This window comes from Chiloscyllium plagiosum, unplaced genomic scaffold (assembly GCF_037043375.1).
Source record: "Chiloscyllium plagiosum isolate Xiang-an unplaced genomic scaffold, Cpla_swu_hap1 HiC_scaffold_13, whole genome shotgun sequence".
In the NCBI taxonomy this organism is placed as follows: domain Eukaryota; kingdom Metazoa; phylum Chordata; class Chondrichthyes; order Orectolobiformes; family Hemiscylliidae; genus Chiloscyllium; species Chiloscyllium plagiosum.
Genome location: NW_028270151.1, coordinates 15,929,224 through 15,944,811, shown reverse-complemented (window position 1 = coordinate 15,944,811; position 15,588 = coordinate 15,929,224).

The window sequence follows — 15,588 nt, the reverse complement described above, 5'->3', positions numbered from 1 at the left end:
CTATAAGAAATATCTCTGCGAATGTACGCTTCATCATTAATGGCTTCAGCAACTGTTCAGCAGCTTCATAAAATAATTATTCAAAGGTGTATTAGACTTGTGAAATGTAAATGTTCTTTCCAAATTCCCACTTTTTGGTACATCCTCTAACAAAAATAACGAGACATGATTATAAATTGTGTTATTGGACATTACGGCACACATATGAGGTTTCTTTCTCCACTGTTTTAAAAGACATTACTACACTAAATGCTCATCATTAGACTTCCCCTCTACTAATTGGTGCAATAAATGGCTCCCTCTCCTCAAATGTTCCCTCCTTTTTATTCAAATCCGCCACCATTCCTCAAAAAGCATGACCACTCTGTCTTTGCAAACTATTGCCTCATCTCCAACCTCCATCTCTATCCTCTAAGTAAAACAAAAGGCTGCCAGTGAAGGTTATGCCACTTCTGCAGCTTTGATTTCCTCTAAGCAGGTTTGATTTCCATTCTGCAGCCATCCAACTGTGATGTCCCGAATTATTGAAGTCATCAGGTTACCTGAGCAGGCAGTCGTAATGCAGAACATTCACAGACAGCAAAGCGGAAAACAAGAAGCACTGATTATAATCCCTTTGTTTAAATCAGAAGAAAAAATAAAGTTTGGGACAGAAGGGGAGGCAGTGGTGATGAATAATCCAGACTCCCAGACTAATGTTCTGGTCACGGGTCTGAAGCTCAGCATGGCAGATGGTTAAAATTTGAATTCAATTAAAAGCTGGAATAATGGGGACGAGAGAACCATTGTTCACTATTGTAACAACCCATCTGGCTCACTAATGTCCTTCAGGGAAGGAAATCTGTCCTTCTTACCTGGTGTAGCCTATATTTGACTCCACACCCACAGCATCATGATCTTCAATTATCCCTGAAATGAGACAGCAAGATACTCAATTTAAGGGCAATTAGGTATGCTGGCTCACCAGTAACACCCATGTCAAATTAAAATATTAATCAAATACATAACATTTTAAGATATAAACTGAACTATCATAACAAAATTTAAATTCATATACATTTATTATTTTTAAAAATCATTGTATTTCAAGATGTTAAATATTTACAAGCTGTGAAAAATGTTTCCAGGTTGCAAATTTTCTAGTGATTTGTTAGCAACACAGGGACTTATCCCTGAGAAAGTACAGACTTATGGACAAGGACATAATGTCTCTTTGTACAACTATACTGTCCTACCTCTTGTCATTTGAGAAAAAGTGTTAAAGTTCACTTGAGAATGTAACTTTTAAAAAAGTTCTGCGATTTACATATGAAAGAACTAAAACCAACATGGTCATTCTAAAAAATGAGAGACTTAACAAACAATCCAAGTCTTTTTCAATATATAATTTCAGTTAAATCACACTGTAATCTTTTGCTATAAATTCTGTGTCTTACAATCTTATACTCCACAACCACCTGACGAAGGAGCAGCGCTCCAAAAGCTAGTGCTTCCAAATAAACCTGTTGGACTATAACCTGGTGTTGTGTGATTTTTAACTTACCTACCACAGATGTTAGGCTTACTTGACTATAGATCCTAGGTTTTCCTTTGCAACCCTTCTTAAATAAGGGCACAACATTTGCTACCCTCCAGTCTCCTGGGACCACACCCATGGCTAACAATGATGCAAAAATATCAGCCAGCAGTCTCAAAATTTCTATTTTAGCCTCTAGCAGTGTTCTTGGATATATCTAGTTAGGACCAAGAGATTAATTCACCTTCAAAAATTCTAATATGTCTATCAACTTCTGTTGTGATATAGATTGTCTCCAAGATATGACCAGTAACTCCCCCGAGCTCTCAAGTCTTTATATCTTTCTCCACAGTAAACAGAGAGGAGAAATATTCATTGAGAACCCCCTCCCTCCCTCCCCCAACCATTTCCTGTGCTTCTACACATATATGTTCACTTTGGTACTTGAGGGGTCCTATTCTCTCATTGGTTATTCATTTTCTTTTAATAATACTTGAAGAACCTCTTTGGATTCACCCTAATCTTCTCAGCAAAGGCTATCTCATGCCCCCTCTTCACTCTCCTGATTTCTTTCTTCAGTAAACTCCTCTAATCCCCTGTATACCTCCAGGGACTCCCTTGATCCCAGCTGCCTGTATCTGAGCCACGCCTCCTTTTTTTTCCGGTCACAGCCTCAATATCTCTTCTCACCCAGTATTCCCTATTCCTGCCAACCTTGCCCTTCACCCTCACAGGAACATATGGATCTTGAATTCTAGCTATCTCACTTTTCAAGATCTCCAACTTGCTGGAGGTCCCTTTGCCTGCAAACAAACTACTCTAATCAACTCCTGCAGGCTCCTGTCTAATTCCATCAAAATTTGCCTTGCCACAATTTAGAACTTGAAGTTGTGGACCAGTTTTGTCCCTCTCCATAAATATTGTGAAATTAATAGGACTTTAGTCACTGTGTATCCCAGCAGTCAGTCTGCCAAAGTGGGAATGGCTCATTTGTTCTTTACCTCTGTTTTCTGTCTTTTAGCCATTAATCCATGCTGATCCCGAGTAAGAAGACTTTGGGGTGCAGTGCATAGCTCCTTGCAAGTGGAGTCACAGATAGACCAGTCATGAAGAAAGTGTTTGGTATGCTTGTATTTATTAGTCAGTGCATTGAGTATAGGAGTTGGGAGGTCATGGTGCAGCTGTAAAGAACATTGGTTAGGCCACTTTTGTAATACTGCTTTGATTTTTGATTTCCCTGCTATAGGAAAGATGTTGTGAAACTTGAAAGGGTGCAGAAAAGATTTAACAGATTTTGCCAGGGTTGGAGGATTTGAGCTTATAGGGAGAGAGGGAACAGGCTGGGGCTATTTTGCCTGAAACAGCAGAGGCTGAGGGGTGACTTTATAGAGGTTTATAAAATCATGAGGGGCATGGATAGGGTGAACAGCCAAGGTCTTTTCCCTGGGGTGGGGGGAGTCCAAAACCAGAAAGCATAGGTTTAAGGTGAGAGGGGAAAGATATAAAAAGGACCTAAGGGGAAACCTTTCATGCAGAGTGTGATGCATTAATGAAATGAACTGCCAGAGAAAGTGATGGGAGCTGGTACAATTACAACATTTAAAAGTCACCAGGATGAGAATATGAATAAGCAGGGTTTGGAGGGATATGGGTTGGGTCCTGGCAATTGAGATTAGATTGATTTAGGATATTTAGGATATCCACATGACTCCACTTTCAAGGAGCTAAATTTGGATATTTCGGATAGGTCAGCATGGACAGGTTGGACCAAAGGGTCTGCATCTGAGCTGTTCAACTCTATGAGTCCAATCCATTATCTCCTATGTCATGTGATTTAACTTTTCTAACCAGCTTCCTGTGTGGGATTTTATCAAAGGCCATCTGTTCTCCTTTATCAATTTGGCTAGCAACACCTTCAAAACACTCCAACAAGTTTGCCAATCTCGATATCCCATTTGCAAACCCATACTGACTATGTCCAACCAGATCGCAAACATACATGTGTCTATTTATTCCGCCTGTAGTCCCTTACTTTCTCTCTTACTCTTTTCTGATATAGTTGGGATGATCTTTGCTCCCATCCAATCTGTAGGAATCATCCCAGGTTCTGTAGAATTCTAGGCAATCCCATTATCTGGATGTAGGTTTGCTCGCTGAGCCAGAAGGTTCATTTTCATGAAACAAACCTTCCAGCTCAGCGAGCAAACCTACATCCAGAACCTCAACCTGAGCTACAAATCTTCTCAAAACTCATTAATCCCATTATCTCGGTAGACACTTTCTTCAATGCTCTGGTATGTAACTATCAGGAATTTATCAGCTTTCAGTTGCAGTAATTTCTCAGGGCAAACCTCTTATTAATACTGATTTCCTCCAACTTTTCATTGTCTGTCACTATCTGGATCTCTCCACATGAGCGATTTCTTCTATCTTCCTCAGTGAAAACAGACAGAAGGTAATCATTTAGCTTCCCTGCCATTTCTCTGTTCCTCATTATAAATGCTCCTAACTCCGTCTTTAACAGACTCACATCCACTTTAGCCAGCCGTTTCCTCTTTCTTGTATCTATTGAAACTTTTGCAAGAAGGTTTGACTTGTTACAATGATAAAATCAGAATTTAACATTTACAAATGTTTTTACAGTGAGAAACTGGTAAAAAGAAGTTAAATTTCATATCATATTGCAGATTCTGTCTGTATCTGACCATAACATACATGCTATGAAGGGGCATGATGCAACTTCTGACAGTAAAACCCACATTTCCGATTCAACTGTAAATGACAAAAGTTGCTGTCAGTTTTACACATTAATCCTACTGAGAACCAATGGCTTTACCACAATGACAACCACTACTCTCACACTACTTATTTTACTCATTCACAGGATGAGGGTGTCACTGGCCAGGCCAGCATTTATAGTCCAGCCTTAATTGCCCAGAGGGCAGTAAAGAGTCAACCACATTGCTGAGAGACTGGAGTCACATGTAGTATAGGTATGGGCAGCAGTTTCCTTCTCTAAAAGACAATTGACAATGGTCATGATTAGACATTTGAATTGAACTCAAATCTACCATGGTAGGATTCAAGCCAAGGTCCCAGAGCATTAGTCTGTATTACTTGGAACACTATCCTTCTCTTCCTCTGTTGATCTTCATATTACTTATATCACAGTCCACACTTCCCTCATCAATAACACCTCTGCTCCTCAGATGAATAAGACTTTATTATATTACATTACATTACATTACTTACAGTGTGAAAACATTCCAACATTTAATTTTACTCATGTCTATTTGTTCATTGCCAAAGCACCTCCAATGACATATGTCAAAAGGTAAAGCTTAAATATTAAACTGAACAGAACACAAACCCAAAATCACCTCCAGCTCAAATGACATGGGTAAAAATCGCATGGAAATACCACTACCTGTTTAATGATGTTGTAAATTTAAGAGGTTATTTTGTCCTGTTTCCTTTTTCAAAATGGACATTGAGCAGGAGGCACCAATCAGTCTGTTAGAAAGTAAACCGTTTGCAAAGCCTTGGTTTCATTTTTAAAAGTTTGGAACAATAGAAGCAGCATGAATGAGTGCTATCAATCTTCCACAGAACCAGGAATTTCAGGTTTAGCTTTCAGCACTTACTACTGGGGTCTTGAACAAGTGAAAGCTATTTTTCCCTCTCTTGGTTACAGCTAAAAGCTGGTGGTTTTCTGCCTGTTACGGGAGTTGTATATGAGACAATCTGTGTTCTGAATGTTTTGCCAAGGGTGTGTTAATGGGACATTACCAAATTGGAAGAGTTAATTAATAACCAGAGGAGCCTTGATTATACGGCATTCAATTAACCAAATATCGGATTATCCAAACACGATTGCAAGATCCCAATGCTTGGCTATATACGTTAGCCGGCATTTGATTGTCCTGGCATTCGATTAACTGAATAAAAAACTTCCCGCCTGTGTCCTTTGGATAATCAAGGTTCCTCTGTAGTTACTATATATATTATTCTGTTAAGTTTTCCAATAGAGTTAAGTTATTCTAATTCATTTTCTCTTTTGTTTCTTTTGAAACTAGAGGGTATATATAAATTGTGTTCAAATCCGATAGTTTGAACAATCGAATTGCATCTAGAAGGCAACACCTTACATTTATCTTTAAAATAAAAATAAGTTAGGGTCTAGCTATCTTCTGGATATTTTGAGGGGGTTTGGCATGGTCCATTACACCTGCATGTTCCTTTTCAAGTCTCACATCATCCTGAGTTAAAACTATATTGACATCTTGGAACTACGTCACTGTCACTGGGTCAGATCCTGAACAGACTCCTTAGCAGCAGTCTGATACACTTGGACCACATGCATTGAAAGGTTCAAAGAGTTAGCTCACTGGCATCTTCACAAGGGCAATTAGCAATGATCAATAAATTCTGGCCTTGCTCACACTCCACAAATGAAATTTAAAAACTGCCTCAGGCATAGCTGAAATGTGTTCATTACCTAAGAGAGTGTTTTCTATTATATTAAGATGAAAGGATAAGAATTACTTTGAGCTGGACTTTAAAGTACCTATTTTAAACTATTTAAATAATCTGTTAAAATAGTAAAAGTAATGTATTCAATGTTCACATGTGAAAATTCATAAAAATCAATATCATGAAATGTGTAACAGTTTACATTTTCTTCTGAAGTGATACATGACGACTTGCACTAAACATTTATATTACATTTGCAAAGAGAATTCCTGACACTAATAAGTGGTTTCAATGAGATTCATGTGTTCTTTCAGTCAAATGATAATCCTTGTTGATTGTAAACAGTTAAAAAGAAACAAAATTAATGTCACAGGTGGAAATACCTTTTTGAAGTATGTAATGTAGATCATAGGCTAAAGTTATGTTTGAAACCCATGAATACCGAAAGAGTTTCAGCCTATCCATGATTTCACAAAGTGAAATAAGACTTCAGGAAAGCCCCAATGCCTGCATGTTAATCATATTGGCCCCTTTTACTTCTAAAAGACTCACACTTTCTGTGTTAAATTAAAGACCATAAAAGCTTTTAAAACTGCAAGCAATAAACAGCTTTCACATTATCCTCTTTGATCTAAAGACCCACAAAGGGCTGGGTTTTGTCATATATCGGCCAGCCATCAATTTTGAGGAGTTTCATAGAGTGCATCCCTCTCTGAGTCTTACTGAGTATCCTCCTTTAACATTACATTGCTCACCCCATTATCTATATAACATGTCTCTACTGTATCACCCACACTTTATCATGAGTTCCACAGTGTTGGAAGCACTTACCACTGCCAGGACTTTCTGGGATTACCTGGATCTTATTTCAAGCCCATCTGGGCACCAGGTTAAACACTGCCAATCACGTGTGACACGGTGGCTCAGTGGTTAGCATTGCAACCTCACAGCACTAGGGTTTGATTCTAGCCTCGGTGACTGCCTGTGTGGAGTTTGCACATTCTCCCCATTCTGGATTAGTGGTGCTGGAAGAGCACAGCAGTTCAGGCAGCAACCAAGGAGCAGTAAAATCGACGTTTCGGGCAAAAGCCTTTCATCAGGAATACAGCTCCCCATGTCTGCGTGGGTTTCTTCTTCGTGTTCCGATTGCCTCCCATAGTTCAAATATGTACAGGTTAGGTGGATTGGTCATGCTAAATTGCTCATCATGTCCATAGATGCATAGGCTAGATGGATTAGCCACGATAAATGCTAGGTTACAGGGATAGGGTGGAATGCTCTTTGGAGGGTCATTATGGACTTGATGGGCTGAATGGCCTGCTTCCACAATGTAGGGATTTTATGATTCTCGCCAGGGAGTGCATTTAGATTAGATTACTTACAGTATGGAAACAGGCCCTTCGGCACAACAAGTCCATACCGACCTGCACACCAACTCACCTAGACCCATTCCCATACATTTACCCCTTCACCTAAGGCTACGGGCAATTTAGCATGGCCAATTCACCTAACTTGCACATTTTTGGACTGTGGGAAGAAACCGGAGCACCCGGAGGAAACCCACGCAGACATGGGGAGAATGTGCAAAGTCAGTCAGTTGCCCGAGGAAGGAATTGAACCCGGGTCTCTGGCGCTGTGAGGCAGCAGTGCTAACCACTGTGTCACCGTGCCGCTCACTGCCACCGTGCTGCCCAGTAGAAGAGAAAAGAAAACAAGAAATTTCTAACGGCATAGAGGTGATATGGTAGCATGATATCTTCTCATTGTTCAATGTAGGAACGTTACATGTTGGAAAGCATTCAAATGGTTGGAAGTGTTAACTCATATTGAACAACAGGAAAAATAAAAAAGTATATAAAGTTAAATCTTCACTTTTTTCTAGCAATATACAGGAGCCAGTTGCTGTTCAAGCAACAACAAATTTGCAGCCAATGAATATTCACTTTACCCAACTCTCCTATGTTGGAACTGAATACCAAGTCCTACATGGCTCTAGGTCCATCTCACAGAAAGTAGTGTTCCTCCCACTCAATGTCCTCCTGAGAAAGTCACTGACAGTCTCCCAGCTCTTCAGAGTCCATCACATCCCCTCTTTGCCAGCTTCAGTTGCGTATAGCACAGCAGGATTACACACGTTCTGTCTGAATTGTTCTGATCTGGCCACTTACTTCCCCATGGCACAGCTGGAAGCTACCTGATGAAGGAACAGCACTTCGAAAGCTCGTGCTTCCAAATAAACCTGTTGGACTATAACCTGGTGTTGTGTCGTTTATAACTATGTCCACTACAGTCCAACACCAGCTCCTCCACATCAAAGTAAGGTGAAGAGCCAGCATTCACACCACAAACAAGTGACAGCTTAATATAATGCTCAAGACAGTGGGAGGGCCTTGAAATGGCTACGCATGGATCTTAGGCAAGAGTAGATTTTATTCTGAGGTATGCAGCTTGAGCCATGCCCACAAATATAGTAGGGAATTGTAAGTGCTGCAGAATCACTGAAACATTTCCGTCCCCACCCATCCACAATGCCCTCTCCATGCAAGAAAGTAAGAATTGCATCTAACAGTACATTGACCATTACTTATAGTTCGAGTTGAGGGGCAATCAACTCTGTGCTTTTGTTCATCCTTTCGGATTATAAGGTGTAGGAGCAGATTGGCCCATTGTGTCTGCTCTTCCATTCAATAAGATTATAGCTGATCTGATAATCCTCAACTTCACTGTTCTGCTTTTCTTCCCGTTGCTCTAAATTAAAGATCTGTCTATCTTGGGCTTGATGACTGAATGATATTGTCACTGGGCCATTAATGCAGGAACCCAGATCATGTTTTGGGGACTTGGGTTTGAATCTCACCATGGTAGGTGGTGCAATGTGAATTCAATTAAAAATAATCTGGAATTAAGAGCCTTATGATGACCATGAATTGGTTGTTGATTGTCATAAAAACCCATCTGGTTCACTAATGTCCTTTAGGGAAGGAAAATGCTATCCTTACCTGGTCTGACTTACATGTGACTCCAGATGGAAAACAATGTGCTTGACTCTTCACAGTCCTCTTGGTCATAAATGCTAGTCTGGCCAGCAATGCTCTCATCCTCTGACTGAAGAATGCAAAATAAACTCAACCACACACCCTCTGCCACCAAAACGTTTCAGGTTTCTTGTGAATGCTTTGATTATTCCTGCTTCACAGAGATGACTCTGTTCACGACCCAATAATACAGTTGAGATCATTTGTGGCCAGCAATTTGGCACAGTTAGAGTCTGCAAGCAGTTCCCATACAGAATCCTATGATTACAAATGTCTTTAACCTGGACTGTATAAGTGCCTTGGTTAGCAAAGTTACTCTTTGAAGTTCCACACTATTAGAGACCATGTGTTCAAAAAGATTCCAAAAAGTCATGCTACCCTCTCCAGATGAGGTTCTATACTTAATCTGAAGGATCTTGCAGTACACCCCAGCGATGTGCTGCACAGTCCAGGCGTGCTGTGATCCGTGCAAACGGAACAGGCAAAGAGAGGAAGGAGTGGATGCTGAAGAGCTGCGAATGTTGGAGGAAGATGAGGACACTGAGGAAGAGGAATATCACCTCAGGTGCAACAAGCCTGCCATGACTGAATTGTCACCTGGTTCTAATAGATAGAAGCGGGGAGCAATGATCACTCATTGAATGTAAATTTGCCACATTGCGCAAAACATGGTATGGTGCTAGGAATAGGCAACCTATGTAGCTTAAATGACACAAAGAATGCTGGAGAACCTCAGCAGGTCTTTTAGCAGGTTTGGAGAAAGAAACAGGATGAATGGTTCAAGTCTGGTTTGAATCTTCTTCAGAGTTAACTCAGAACTTTAACTCCCCACAGTTGCTGCCAGACCTGCTGAGTTTCTCCAGCATTCGCTGTGCTTATTCCAGATTTCCAACATCTGTAGTATTTTGCTTTTATTTTAATCAGATAAACAGGGTCAGATTGTTGATCTAATTGACTGCCACTGCAGACTTGAGGTGCTCAATGGCTTACTCCTGTTTCTAATGTTACTATGTGATGCCTTTTCTCAGTTTACATTTCTTAGCATCTCTGAGCTCCTGATTTGCTTCATATTGAGCACAAGGTGCTTATGTTATTCAGTCTGAACAGAATCACCTTGGTATTCCAGACTTCCATTCAAAATGGTTTTATATTAAAGACCATCACAGTCCACGATACCTAGCTCATCCAAGTTGCATGTTATCTCATTGTATTCAGCAAACTTGAGCCATATCATTAGCATATCAATGTGTTTGATCTGGCTGTTGTGAGGCATTTGATGTGAACTCTGAGGCTAGAATGGTGGATATCTGCTTCAAGAACATGATGCATCGAGCACTAATCAGTTCCACATAGTTCTCCTCGAGCACTGGATGGGATTCAAAGAAAATGGAGACACAGCATCAAAATCACTGAAGTCTTTCCAAAACCAGCAAGCCGCATGCCATATAATTTATGTCCAAATGTGGATGCAATTAAACAGGATTTTCTGAACAAAAATGTAGTGTTAAGCAGTTCTTGTGAGCTGCTTTCATTTCAGAAAGTCAGCTCTATTTTGCCTTCTAACTCTTAATGGTAAAAGTTGAGGATAATCAATATCTGAAGGTCTGAGAAAATAAATTGACATGGAAAAGTATTATTCAAATTATTAGCGATATATTTATATCAGTCAAAAGAACGCATAGTATCTGAAGAAAGAACTGTTATTTGAAGATATTAATGATGACATATTCATCCTCACCAGAAAATCTCATCCCTGTTTCCTAGCTTCCACTCCCTCATCGCTCCTAAGTTCAATGACTTGCACTGGCAGCTTCATTTATTAATTAGCACCCTTATTATTTAATCCATGGCTTCAGGCCCTCCCAACTCTGCAACCTTCTCCAGCCATACAATCGTCCAGAAAACCGATGCTCCTTCGACTCTGGCATGTACGAGGATTTTTTTGCTCCACGATGGAACTACTGTTCCACTATCCCACTCTCTCCACTGGTGATGAGGGAAGGCCAGTGTTTAGCCATGACTTTGGCGACCTAAACCCTGGCCTTCCCTCCTCACTACTCCACATCTCCTTCTTCTCTTTAAACAAGTGTTAATACCAGCTTCTTTGTCAAAGATGTCAGCCATCCATCCTGTCTTCATGTGGCTCTTTGTCAAATTTTGTCTGATAACGCTTCTTTAGGCTCCTTGGGATAATTTACAATGTATTTTTTTAATTCATTCAAAGGAAGTGGCCATTGCTAGCTAGGCCTACACTTACTGCCCATCACTAAGGGCAATTAAGAGTCAATTACATTGCTGTGGGTCTGGAGTCACATGTAGACCAGACCAAGTAAGAATGGAAGTTTTCTTCTCTAAAGGGGATTAGTGAACTAGATGGGTTTTTCCCAATAATTGGCAATGCTCATCATTAGACACAAGTTCAATGTTTTTTTATCAAATTCAAATACCACCACGCTGCGGTGTGTTTCAAACCCAGGTCTTTGGAACATTTAGCCTTGGTCTCTGGATTAATAGTTTAGTGATAATGCCACTAGGTCCTTGACTTCCATTGAATGCATGATATAAATTCAGGTTGATCTTCTTTGTAGTGACTGGGATCTGGCTAGTTAATGATTTTGGAGAACTGTCCCAATGTTCCTTTGGATTTTACTTACTTTGCCTCTGCTGACTGTTTTAGAATTGTAGCCAACACATGCAGCCCAATCCATACCCAAATGCTACGGTGCCAATATACACTGTGTAGGTTGATCCTCTTTCCCCTGTAAGGATGCTGAATTTGGGTAGTTCCTTCCTCATCCTAACAAATAGAAGTCTTTCTTTGTTTGCTTGGAATTTTCAGATTGTGCAAACAGCATAAGGGAGATGACTTGCTGCCCCTATTCTGCCCTCTATATTATATATTGCTTGGCACTTATTATTTGTAATTGCATTGCTTATGAACCAGGATGAATAGCATCATTCCATGGTTGGACTGAGGGACTGTTGGAACACTATGTAGCTCATGGGAAACCATTAATTAATCTCCCCATGGAGCTCATTGAGTATGAGTTCCCATGGTAACAGGCAACAGCCTGCCAAACTGAAACTCATCACCTGAGCCCTTTATAAAGCAGACTCAGTCTTGGGTCTGCAACACTGTCTATTCTGGGCTGCAACTAGTCTTTGTACGCCATGGGCGGTGGCTCCATCCAAAGATGTGCATGTCAGCTGGATTGGCCATGTTAAATTACCTATAGTACTCAGGGATATGTAGCTTTGGTGCACTGGCCACGGGAAATACAGATTTATAGGGATAAGGTGGCGGGGGGTAGGATGTTCTTCGGAGAGTTGGTGTTTGTTGAGCCGAATGGCCTATTTTCACACAGTGGGGATTCTATTCTATATTTTGGCATTCAACAATAAACAATGTTCCTTTCCCATTACGGTTCCTGAATGATTAAGCCATGAGAAAAGGGTTCAATGCTCCTTTCTGATGGAAGTAGGCCCAGAAAGGCTCTAGTCCTGGTAGAGATTGTGTTGTAATGCCATGTCCCAAGCACAGCCCTCATGTAAAATTATAGCCAGGAAGTTCTGCTCTATGTTTGTCTTAATTCATTATGACAGAAGCTGAAACCTCGTGCCCTGTTCATTGAGTTTGCTTCATTTACAGGATACCTTGGACTGAGATTTTCAGGGGTCAAGTAGAATCCTTGACTTGTCAGATTAGCCATTGAACATTCCTGATGAAGGGTTTATGCTCGAAACATCGAATCTCCTGCTCCTCAGATGCCGCCTGACCTGCTATGCTTTTCCAGCGCCACACTCTCAACTCGGATCTCCAGCATCTGCAGTCCTCACTTTCTCCTGGCCATTGAACCAAACCATCAAGGCATTATTCAGACCTTTTTGATGTTACACTCGAGGCACTCAACTTCCACTCAAGAGTGTAAGTTCCAGGCTGATACTTTAGTGCATTACTGAGGGAGTGCTGCTTTGTCAAAGGTGCAATAATTTAGCTGAGTCATTAAACTGCTCAAGTGGGTGCCTAAAATCTAACAGCACTATTTTCGAAGAATGATAGGCATGTTTTCCCAGTAGCCTGACAAACAATTGTTGCTCAGCTGACAGCTTAAAAAAAAGAGACTCTCAAGGGTTCAGAAAGAGAGTTTCAACTATTTCTCTAAGGTTTCCTGACTCCTAAAATAAATTGGGTTTTTAAAATCAATGATGAAAGCTAACTCTATTTGTTGGCTTGGTCCATGAGATATTTCGTATACTTGAATCATATCAACATGTAGCTAACTCAACAAGATATGTCATAGTTCCACAGAATTTCTGTATAACAGGAAAGAAGTAAAATTAAATGTTAGATCCTCAGTTCTTGGCCAGCCATTCATTCCAATTTAATCTCTGTTGCCTATTTAAAGTGCATTTCAAGTCTGCCAGTCTTTCAGGTGTCATTAATCATTTATTAAGATGTGTGCTTTGTTAAATGAGCTACATTTCCCCAGAAACTGACCGCCCTTCAATTATTTTGCCAATTATACACAATAAATCATCTGAACTTGATGATTCAATCCAAAACTTGAAAAATAGATTGAAACATTCATATGGCAAATTTCCCTATTTTAGCTATTTGGTTGCCTGATTGTCTCCTCATCTGACTTTCCTGAATTCACAGCAAGATTGCCACTCATCTTCAATGAAGTTTGCATCCTAACAGCCTGAGTTCACTTCATTCATCACACCCAAGCAACACAACAGCCACCATCGAATAGAATAAAAATAATTCACTCATTACAGTTTATCTGTCTGAATTGTTTTTATTTATTCATTCGTGGGATGTGGGCATCACTGGCTCGGCCAACATTTATTGCCCATCCCTTGTTGCCCTTGAGAAGGTGATGTTAAAAGTGTGCTACTGAAAATGCACAGCAGGTGAGGCAGCAACCAAGGAGCAGGAGAGTCGACGTTTTGGGAATAAGCCCTTCATCAGGAATGTCAGGTAAGCTGCCTTCTTGAACCACTGCAGTCCCCCTGCTGTGGGTTGACCCACAATGCCATTAGGGAGGGAATTCCAGGATTTTGACCCAGTGACAGTGAAGGAACAGAGACATACTTCCAAGTCAGGATGGTAACTGGCCTGGAGATGAACACAAAGGTTATGCTGGTGTTCCCATGTATCTGCTGCCCTTGTCCTTCTAGATGGAAGTGGTCATGTGTTTGGAAGGTTCTATCTAAGGATCTTTGGTGAATTTCTGCAATGCATCTTGTAGATAGTACACAGAATGTGTATATAAACCAGAATGCGAAAAATAATAACAGAGTTTGACTTGTCTCTCTTTAAAGGCTTTAATACAATCTATCACAAAAAAATCTGAGCAGTAACATTCTGAAACAAAAGCAGAAATTGCTCGGGAAACTCAGCAGGTCCGGCAGCATCTGTAGAGAGAAAGCAAAGTTGATGTTTTGAGTCTAGTGACTGACTCTTAGTGGCTGATGCTCTATCTTGCATGTGAAGTGCTAAAGTATGACATAATTGGACTATCTTTGAGCTAGGAGAAAGTGAGGACTGCAGATGTTGGAGATCAGAGTGTTGGAGATCAGCTGGAAAAGCACAGCAGGTCAGGCAACATCCGAGCATAAGCCCTTCAGCAGGAATGAGGCTTGTGGGCCGGGGAGCTGAGAGATAAATGAGAGGAGGGTGGAGTTGGGGGAATGTATCGAGAAAGCGATAGGTAGATGAAGGTGAGAGAGAAGGTCATAGGTCAGGGGGAATGGAGTGAATGGATGGGAAAGGTGATGGACAGGTCAGGAGGGCGGTGCTGAGTTGGAGGCTTGAAACTGGGATAATGTGGTGGGGGGGTGGGAATGAAGAAACAGTTGAAATCCACATTTATCCTGTGTGGTTGCAGGGTCCCAAGGCTGAATATGATGTGTTCTTCGGCCAGGCATCAGGTGGTAACGGTTTGGTGATGGAGGAAGCCCAGGACCTGCATGTCCTTGACAGAGTGGGGCGGGGGGGGAGTTGAAGTATTCAGTCACGGGGTCACAACCTTAACCTAATCCAGACCTCTTCTACTTACGAGAAGTTTATGTGACACTTTTTAAGGGGAAGTGAAAATTTCAGGTCCACAGCTTCAATTTTGCCTGGACATTCTGTCTCAGTTGGAACAATCCTCCAATAGGGAAGCCTTCCATAAATACTACACTGAAGCATCAGCCTAGACTTTGAACTCATAGCTCTGGCATGGTAAATACCTACTAACCTACCTACCTGCTGACTCATAGACCAGAGGTGTGCTGATGCTACCCCTTTAACAAGGTTATGTTGTCCTTGGGTTTTTCCAGGGGGATTGTAAAGGCAAAGGCAACTTAACGAAGCCGTGTCAATTCCTGCAACATCCCATAAACACAGCACGGTAAATTCAAGCACAGGTCCTTACAGGCAGGAGAGATTTCAGAGTCAGGCAAGAGGCGTGGAACATTGTTGCACTCTGCCACAGCAGTTTTCTGATTGCTTGCTAAAACTAAACCAAACTAGAAAAAAACTGAACTGGCCACACCCCTGTGATCATTTTCAAG